Here is a 10940-nt window from a genome sequence, read left to right on the forward strand (position 1 = left end):
TTATAGCTGGACGCCTTGATGGAGAAATGAGCTTGCGCGACGAAAAACAGAGCAGTGCACACACTTGGCCTCGGACTTCGACGAGGACTTGAAAAGCTTCAAGTATGGCATAACGATGCCTAAATTTCGCGTTACACCAGAAGTTGATGAAGGATTTTGCTTGAATTGGTGGAGTGTATGCATGCATAGTGCTCGATCACTGTCATGCACGAGGCCGTGCACTTTGGCGTGTGGACATCTACGCTTTGGCTGAGCAAGGGGCGGTGTACCACCATGGTTTGGGCCGAGGTGGACTGGTTTACGTTGAGGAATAAGTTCATTTGAGGTCCCTTAACTTGACACCGACTCTGATTTCGTCCCTAAACCGCAATACCAGATACACCCTCAATTATCAAAACTGGTGCAAATAAGGTCCCAAGGCAGTTTGGATGTCGGTTTCGGTGACGTGGCATTTACGTGGCTGGTTTCCGTCGGACTTGAGGGAGAACTGGTGGACAAAGAGGTCCAGGAAGAAGGGGAGTATGGTTGCGCGGAGTCTACGCCGAAGCCGAGGACAACGAGGGACGAGTGGCGGGAGGGTGGCGAAGATGTCCAGGTAGGTGGACGCGAGGGGCCAGCCACAGCGAGGGAAATGAGAGGGAGTGGATGTTGCCAGGACCGTCAAAGAGGAGGACGCGCTCGCCTGCTCTGTCGTTCTTCTTGCTGTCTACCCGCCCGTCCACCATCTCGCCTCCTCCACCATTCTCCTCGCCGCGCACCCACCCGTCCACCACCGCTCCTCGCCGCCCACTTGCCTGTCCACCACTGTCTCACCTCCTCCCTCGTTCTCCTCACCGCCCACCTGCCCATATGCCGCCTCGCCTCCTCCGTCGTTCTCCTCGCCGCCCACCTGCCCGTCTACGCAGATCCAGGTCGCCGCACTCTCCGCTACTGACCCTGGGCAAGGAGCTCGATTGCGGTATTAAGGGAGGAGCAAACCAAGCCCCTCCCTTGCTGCTGCTGCCACGTGGCCATTGGATCATGGGTGTCGCCTTGCTCCTATGAGCTCGAGGTTGAGGGTGCTATTGATCCCACGCTGGGGGTGGGAGAGCGCAACCTTCTTGTGCGTGATGAAGAAGGGCGCGTCGGTGGCGGTGGTGGCGGAGAGAAGGGCGGCGGCAGCGAGGAGTGAGAATGAGGAAGAAGAGAGAGAGAGAGGATAGAGAGAGGGGATGAGTGAAGATGACAGGTGGGGCCACATGGGCCTACCATGTTTTATTTGGGTGTGCATCTGATTGTGGGCCCCACAGTTTTTATTTTGAGATCAAATTGCCACAGCAAAGGAGCCATGTAGGCGCCACGTCAGTCAAAATCGGGTATAATACTGCCGAGGGATCACGTTTGCACGGTTTTGTAAGGTTGAGGATGCGTTGTATCTGGTTTTGCGGTTTAGGGACGAATTTCAGACTCGACGACAAATTGAGGTACCTAAAGTGAACTTATTCCTTAGTTTGATATCAGGTTTTGTGGGACGAAATTTGGCTGGGCTGAGGTTTTGCGCCGGCTAGAATGAGCTTGAAATTCTGTCGAGCACTTCATGGACATGGACAGCCAGGGGCGGATCTACCCATTAGGCGGGGTGGGTCGATCGACTCAGCTATGACTCGTGTCGCTCCACGCTCTCAAGACCCCTCTTACTCCATTATAGTAGTTATGGGCCATCAAAATTAGGTATAACAAGGTATGAACACCCAATAAATTGAGGCAATTATGCGAATGAACTATTAATACGATACGTGTTGATTGTTTCTGATTGGTTACAGACAGTGTGATACCTTGATGTTTTTTTTTTGTTTTTCTTTCTGTAATTTGTAAATAACCTTTTCATTTTATAAAAATACACTGCGAGGCAAAGTCCTGACAGTATTTCCAGTCAAAAAAAATACGATACGTGTTGTGTTTGAATGCTCTTAACGAGTGAACATTTCTGTTCTCCGCCCCATATATATTTTAAAAGCTGCGTCCGCCAGGACAGCATAGTTTTGTATTTTCAAGATATTTCAGATAATAAAATGAATAATTTGGAGGGGCTTGGATGCAAAGTCTCAGTGTAGGTGTAGGAGTAGGAGTAGGCCATGATGATGTAGGAATTTAGTAGAATTTTCGTGGACTAAAGCAAGAATTTGAAATTCAAATAATATTTGAATTTGAGAGGAATTGAGAGTTTGCGTCAAATTAAAAAAAATTGAGGCTAAGCCTATGGTACTGGAGTGGAGGGAATAAGTAGATGAATTAGTTTTAGATGGAAAGTGATTTGGAAAGGCACTTGGGGGTTTGAGCAAATTTGGAGGAATAGGATTTTATTAGCACAAGAGCAAACCAAAGATCCCAAGAGCTTTACTGTGCTAGGGAATAGATATTTGATTTGAAGAAAATTTTGGGCATGGGAATATGTGGAGGAAATTTATAGAATATTTGTGACGAGATGGAACATCAACGATTTGGGATTTAAAGCTAGAGATAGAATATGGGATCCTTGAACCTTGTTTAGAAGGGATAAATTCAAAAATGTTTAAATTGAAGAAAGGAGAGATTTGAAAATTGGGATCAGACTTACATGAATTTTTCTATAAATTTTTTAGAATAATAAAAAATGCTTAACATTCTAAATTCAACTCAAGAAATAGAAATGAAAAGGCGGCATGATGCAATTCGAAATATTTAAATTTTGAGGATGTTATACTATTGATTGCTCTCTCTGTCCCAAAATATAGCCATTTTTAGCTATAAATTATTTTGGGATGGAGACAGTAGATTATAAAGCGTGGGGAAGGAGCCCGGAGGACCCACTTCCATTCCTTTGCAGGATTCTTCTCGAAGGAAGAAGATGTCTGCTGATCGATCACCGGGATCGACCTCATCATCGACCAATGGTTAGCTTCTTGCAGGATCACTACACCAACACTGGCACCAAAGGAGGCAAATGATCATCACCAAGTGGCACTAATGGCTTCACCTAATTAATCTGGTCAGTACCACCAAATACCGCGGTAGATTGAATTTTGGTGGCCTGTTTAGGCTAAGTTTTCAGATCTTGTTAGATCAGAAACTTACAACTATGATGAACAGTAGCCCTTAACTATCCTTTTTTTTTTTTGGAGAGATTTGTTTCCAGGCTATTGCTGTTTTATTAAAGCTGCATGTCAAACATACTCCCTCCGTCCCAAGAAAAAGGGACACAACTACACCGAGAGTGCTAGCTGGTTAGTGCTAAAGGGAGACACCATTCTTTCTAAAAAAAAAGCTACTAGTACACTCAATATCTATGTATTTTTTTCTTCTTAGAGAAGTTTCTCTTAAATTACTCATCCGATTTATAATCCGATTTCACCTTTGTGTTCGTAACAATTAAATCTTTACAACAAGATCTCACATGATTATATTTTTATGAAAAATCACAAATTACTTTTATGATATGTCTAAATTACTTCTAGATTTCGCTAAGTTACTTCTTAGACATATAAAAGTAAATTCAGTAAAGCTTAAAAGTAATTTACATATATTATAGAAGTAACTTATAACAAAAAGAAAAGTAACTTTAATTTAGAACTATATTAGATTCATTAACATCTATATAAATGTGGGCAATACTAAAATGACTTACATTATGAAATGGGGGGAGTAACTCTCTGTAGTAGAAATAATTATATTGTGAGTAAGCTGAAATAAGAAACTATGTAGACTGAATTCATAAGTAAAGTGTAGAGAAGATTTATAAAGTCCACAAAATATAGAATTAACTAAAAACAATAATAAAAATAATCAACTTAGAGCATTCTATAGAAGTAATTTAGTCAAATCTGAAAGTAACTTATATATATTATAAAAGTAACTTAGTATATAATAAAAGTAATTTACAAATATAAATATTTTTTCATCGTAATATAATCATGTAAGATTTTATTGTGAAGATTTAATTGTAACGAACATAATGGTGTAATTGGATTGTAAATCGGATAAGTAATTTGAGAGAAAACTTTATAAGAAGGAAGAAAAAGACACAAATATCTAAGAGGAAAACAACACGCACATCAGCACGTATAGCAGTAATTCTTCTCACAATTTGATCGTCGCTGGTTAACACTAAACCGAGAGGCTTCTCGGTTTAGATTTTACCAAGAAAAAGATAAACCCATGTCTAGATTTATACCCAGGGTTTGTCTTTTTTGGGATGCATGTTCAGATTCATATCTAGAGTTTGTCTTTTTTTAAGGACGAAGGGAGTAGTCTGCAGCTAATGGTAGAGGTAAATTTCATCTAGTAATGTATGGTAGAACGTATTGGGAATACTTGAATTTATCCTTCCTATGCTTACAAAAAAAATTTGGCATGACTATTGGAAAGGGAAAACATTTCTAAAATATGCCTTTTATCATACAAATATATTTCAACAATGCAATCTTCATTGGTCAGCATTTCTGGAACACAACATGAAGAAAAGGTACAAATGCCAAACAAATGAAAGTCTTGCTCTATTAAAAAAGACAATTTGAATTACTAGGAAAAACTGATAATTCAAATTTACGACTTTTGAACACCTTCTTATTATTAAATGTTCATCGAACGATGAAAAAAAAATACTTCACGTTGATTTTCTATTTAGGGGAAATTTTAGAGTTGTGTTTTTCTGCTAGGGAATAGATGGTTCTCCAAGTTAGCCCTTATTTGTCAGACTGCAGGAAACGTTCGATCTGCAGATAAGAAATACATGATCAAAACTAGAAAAGATTCAAGTGGCATGGGAATATGTGGAGGAAATTTATAGAATATTTGTGAGGAGATGGAATATGAAGGATTTGGATTTAAAGCTAGAGACAGAACATGGGATTCTTGAACCTTGTTTAGAAGGGATAAATTAAAAAAATGTTTAAATTGAAGAAAGGCGAGATTTGAAAATTGGGATCATACTAAAAGGTATTTTTCTATAAATTGGTGAGAATAATAGAAAGGCTTAAAATTCATAAGTTCTACTCAAGAAATAGAATGAAAAAGCAACAATGGTGCAATTTGAAATATTTAAATTCTAAGGATGTAACCATACTGATTAGATAAGGCATGGGGAAGGGACCCGAAGGACCGCTTCCAATCCATTGCATGATTCTTCTCGAATTCATTGGTGAGCATTCCGGGAATACAACATGTTGAAAAAGGTACACGTGCCAAACAAACGACAGTCTTGTGGCCTGTTTACTTTGATGCTAAAAAAAACCTTACCAAAATTTAGCATTACCAAAATTTTGGCATAGTTGAATTTTGGCAGGATTTCTTATATAGTTACCAAAATTTGGCAGCAAACTAAATGTAGCCACTTTTTTGGCAACTTTACCAAAATTTGGTAAGATTGAAAATGGCATCAAAGTGAACATGCCCTTGGTTTATTAAAAAGAGACTAAATTACTAGGAAAAACTGATAATTCAAATTTATGTCTTTTGAACACCTTCTTATTATTAACTGTTCATCGAACGATGGAAAAAAAAGGCTTCACGTTGATTTTCTGTTTAGGGGAAATTTTAGAGTTGTGTTTTTCTGCTAGGGAATAGATGGTTCTCCAAGTTAGCTCTTATTTGTCGGACTGCAGGAAACGTTCTGCAAATAAGAAACACATGATCAAAACTAGAAAAGAAGCACAAAATGAAACCAGACATCTAGGAACAAGCGGTTGAACCGTTGAAGACTCACCAAATCGAGAATATGGCATCTCTACCAAATCGACAATATAGCATCTCCAAGGCTTCGAGATAGTACTACATAATAAATCTGCTTTCCAGGTCGTGTTGATAACAGATCTGCTTGGTTAACTTCCTAAGTATCTGTCTATGTTGCTATGAACAGAACACAATCATGTGCCTTGTGTTCTGGCGAAAAAGGTTACTATCATGTGCGGATTGCATATTTCCAAGTCTTTGGCTTCATTAATTTTGGCCCTGGTCACAGATGATGATGTTGGAAGACATATGTATAAGTTAATGTACCATGAAAAATATAAATCTATATATAGGCATTACACAAAAAGTATCATAGTATATATCTTGAGTAGGGAACTATTACAAACTAATTTCATGAAAATCGGTGTTGAGAAAATCGTTGGCTAACAGAATGTCAAGATGAAGTATATAGGCAGTCGCTAATGAACTTGCAAGAGCAGGGTTGGTGATCCGGTATATTAGACTTCCAGTCCCTTAACATTAATTTGCTGTATCCATTTTGAGATTTTTAAGGAGGACTTGACGAGAATTTTAATGGAAAGAACATCATGCATGATAAGAATGAGAATGGGTTTAATTTCAATCTTGTTGGCATCTGGTAAAATTCAATATCAAACCAAGAACAATCCTGTGAAATATAAGCACTAATCAATTGCTAGAACTAATTTTGCCCTACTCATAGAGAGAGGAATTTGGCTTAAAGATCCGTACTATGTAAAGAGGAGTATTGAAGTGAACACCACTAAATAAAAAGAAGTTTAAGGTAAAAGGAATATTTCTTCAATTTTTTTCAGCAGTACTTATCATTCTAATCTATAATTTTGACTGCTCCTTTACTATTGACTAGTTTCTCTGCATTTATCTGTTTTTCACGAGCTTGGAACTTTTATAAGCACTTACATATCTTTGGACTGATTACCTGTAGATGCCTAAAATAGTTCAGCCTAGGATGTCTGAACAAGTTGGAACAATAGAGTGGTATAATGGGATAAAAATGACAAAACACTGTACATGGTGAATGATCGAATTTGCTTCATTGTGGGAAATACAGAAATTAATTATAAAATTATTGCATACCTTCATGACGAGCGTCTAGTTCTTTCCACTCGAGGCTGCCCAGCCGTTGCCGCAGGCATGTAGGGAGCACTTTTAGAGCAGGGCATTCCATAATTATAAGCCCTTGGAGGGATGAGTACGCTTGCGGTGAATTGGGTAGTGATGATGATGCCAGGCTTTTGCAGTAACAGAGCGTGAGTTTTACCAACGATGGGAGCTCGCCCGAGTGAGGAGACTCCAGTGATTCAGGAGGAGAGAAGTGGTCCCCAGCTGGTGATGACGGTTCCAACACAGGAGCAGACACAATGTTGTCACTGCAAGGCCCTTCAATTAATGTTGACCCACGTCTCTGCTTGCCGAATATGGACTTAAGCTCAGGGCAACGTTGTATGTGCAAATACTTGAGAGATGGTGGGGTGTTGAAGACCTCTACCAAACTTTTACACTCAATTATTGTTAGTGACTCCAGACGTGTTAGGAGTTGGCCTCCACCTGATGTTGACCGCTCAGGAGCTTGTGCGTATCCCTTCAGTTTGTTGCAGCTCCATATCCCTAATGTCTTCAAGGATACCAAGCCCTGAAATTCTTTCTCCGGCCAGTGGATGAGCACATCGCATCTACAAATTCTCAAAACTATAAGCTGTGCAAAACATGTCCTTAGTGCATGTGCACCAGAAAGGAAGAACATGTTGAAGTTATCTAGGCGCATATCTGCCAGAGGGGATTCACCTTTCCAATTCTCATTGTCGTCCACCCACTCAATCAAATTGTGTTCAGCTGGAGGCGCTGTTTCTACACCTTCCTGCAGCAAGCTCAGAGTGGACAATGAAGTAATGTATCTCGGTATGCAAAAGAGCAACTGTTGGGAGCCCTTCGTTATGTGTAAAACACTAAGCTTTCGTGCTTCAGGTAGACTTGCCAACTCTGGACAATCCATAATACGAATGTTCTCAAGGTTAGGGAATATTGGTGTTTTGACATGTGTTGCTTCCACCTGTTGCCATCTGTCGATTTTATTTAACTCAATGAGTTGGAGCTCCTGTGGAAAATTTGGCAGCGCAGTTGGTGTCTTATTGTTGTCATTGTCACAACTCGGCTGTTCTTGCCTCTCAGTTTTGTCCCACCATCCCTTGAAACTCTTCAGATTTTCTAGTGTGAGATCTTTCAATTTTGGAAATATTGAACATGTCGTGCTGTTCTCACCAATGCTACACAAATATTGCAATCTATCAAATCCAGCCAGTCGAAGAAGTTGGAGGTACTGCAGCTGCCACAACTGCGGAATATTTTCGCACCTTGTATAACTAGTACTGAGATCAAGCTCTATAAGACCTTCTAACATACTGACCCATGATGGTAATGTTGTACCTTTGTAGGAGGCCACCTTCAGAACCAACAGATTATCATGAGGTCGTAGAGCTTCCATCACCTTGTTATGACTAGAATCTGCTGTTTCATTGCAAGGTTCTTTTTTGCTCCATACTAAAGACAATTCCTTGATTTTCCTTTTGCTGTCAAGTTTGGTATGTATTGCATCTGACTCTCTTACATTCTGTAGCTGGTGTAGCTCTAGGTGACCGCCAATGTCTAATTTCTGCAGCTCTCCAACATTACTGCATTTAGAGCCAGAACCCACTACAAAACAAGTGAGTGTCTATAGGGAAGTGAGTTTTCCGAAATCTGGAGGCATGTGCTTCAAATTTGAACCATGAGTGTAGAGGTGACGGAGCGAAGTCATGTACTTCATTTGTTTAGGAAGTCGACGGAGGTAAATACAACCAGATAGGTTCAACGTTTGTAAACTATATAGAATGCTTATTTCTTCAGGAAGTGCTTTTATACGAGTATTTGAGAGATCCAGGTACCTTAGATGATGCAGAATCTTTGATTTTAGTTGGATCAACCACATCTCATTACTCAGTTTCAATGCTCGCACAGAGCTATATTTTGCCAAATGCTGCAATTGTCTATCAACAAGTACATCACATAGAAGTGTTTGGACAGATTGACACCTCTTTTTCATATAATCATTCAACATAGTGTCGGGCTCATCAGATGACAAAAGTAGATGGCGGACAGTACTTGGAAAAAAATCCCTTTGACTAGTTATGCTAACACATTCATTTCCCATAACAGACAGTGCAACATCATGCATGAGATCGTGTATCTTACATAACCTTCTAGAATAATTCCCATATTTGCTTCCATATTGCTGAAACGGGACTTGTTCCATGTCTTGGAAGAATGATCTTGAGGCCAGCTCATGGAAAATATAGTTTCCAATGGTTTCTAGAGGGACATTTTTTTTCCTCTGGGATAAAGCCATTGGCCATCCATATGTGGATTAGATTGTCTACGTCAATCACATAATCCTTGGGAAACATAGCACAGAAGGCAAAGCACTGCTTCATGTATGAAGGCAAGTCATCATAGCTGAGCTTCAGTATATGTAAAATTCCAGTCTCCTCATTGCATATACTGCTTCTCATTAATATGGCCTGCCATTCTTGCACAGTCGCCTTGGTACGAAGTAGAGAGCCTAGTGCTGTTGTGGCTAATGGAGATCCAACACATCTGTTGACAAACTTATCAATCATTTCAACTTGCTCATTAGGCTTTCCGTCCTTTCTCAAACTAAATGCTCTCGTGTCAATGATTTCCTTGATAATGCTGTTCTCCAGAGCAGTAAGGTTATAGGCATCAGTTGTCTGCATTAGTCGAGCAACTCGTTCATCACGAGTTGTTGTCAAAACTGCACTGCCGATGCTACCATGTTGAAGGGAAGCCTTTAACTTTTCCCACTTATCAGCTTCTTTGCTCCAAACATCGTCCAATACAAGGAGGTACCTTTGGCCGCTCACTAATTTTTGAAGCTTCTGCAGTGGCTTGTCCTTGGTCACTTGATAATCTATTTGATGTTTGCCATCCTCTTTTACTTGATTACCCTTGCCCCAGTCAGCTACTTTAACTATATTTTCAGCAATAGAATCAACATCAAAAGGGTTGGATACGCATACCCATAGCAACAACTGGAAATGCTTCTGAATTTCACTGTCGTTGTAAACTAGTTGTGCTAATGTTGTCTTGCCCAGCCCCCCTATTCCAACTATAGGAAGAACCAAGAGATCCGGGTTGCTAGCTTGACCAAGGAGAATAGTAACAATTTTCAGTTTTTCTTGGCTTCTTGATTTGCTAATAATGTTTGTTGGGTCAAAGATCTCAGAATCAGTTTGCCTCCACTGCATGGAAACTAAAGGCTGAGGATGGAATCTGAACCTAAAGGCATTCATCTCCGTGACAAGGACTTCAATGTCATGCACAATCTTGCAAAGTCTTTTGCCCATCCTGTACCGGAACATGACACGGTTGTGAGTAGGAAAGAGTTTTACCACATCGAAGCCGAGCGCGGTGTAGTGCCCATTCTTCTTGGCTTCTCGCCGAAGAGCCTCATACTTGAACTCGTCGAAGATGTCGTTTGCTTCGTAGGCCACTGTCTTGAGCTCCTCGAGCCAGGCTTTCACTCCTTCTCTTTGCTCTGACGCCTGCTTCTCAGCGTCGGAGATGACGTCCAGGATGGCCGGCAGCTTGCGCTTGAGGATCTTGTGCTGCTCTTCCAAGCCCTCCATCACCTTGTACTTCTCTAGGAGGTAGCTGGAGACCTTATCCTTCACCATGGACAGCAGTGGCTTGACCACGATGCTGGTCACCACCTCCGCCATTTTTGCACGCTCGCAGCCAGAGGTACGCACAAGCAGAAGGATGAGGAGAGCAACCACACTTCGAATTGCACAGCATCAATTCGACGACTCTCCTCTCCTTTTATCTTTCTTCTTTCCTCAAGCATCCTACAGAGTGTCTCCAATTAATTAATATTTGCTGCCATCTTTGCTGGGAGAGAATAACTTTTTTGGGGATTGATCCTTCTAACAAGGCGGCCTTGTTTCTTTATTTTTATTTTTTTGAAACAAAGGTGGCACTGGAATCTTGACGACACTATCAACATTAGGTATACTATATAGCTTTCTCTTTCATTTAAACAAATCAAGAAGACAGTGCTCTCCTTTGTAGAATTGCGAAGAAGCTACCTCATAGTATTTATGATATGGTATTCAACTTTAGGTATGCAAAGTGATCCCTAT

The 10940-nt window shown here is 40.5% G+C and overlaps 1 pseudogene; it reads right to left on the reverse strand.

Annotated features, from left to right (window-relative positions):
- Nucleotides 1-4994: 4994 nt before the first annotated feature.
- LOC127761961 (putative disease resistance protein RGA4) lies at nucleotides 4995-10583 on the reverse strand (annotated as a pseudogene).
- Nucleotides 10584-10940: the final 357 nt, after the last annotated feature.

This window comes from Oryza glaberrima, chromosome 1 (assembly GCF_000147395.1).
Source record: "Oryza glaberrima chromosome 1, OglaRS2, whole genome shotgun sequence".
NCBI classification, from domain to species: domain Eukaryota; kingdom Viridiplantae; phylum Streptophyta; class Magnoliopsida; order Poales; family Poaceae; genus Oryza; species Oryza glaberrima.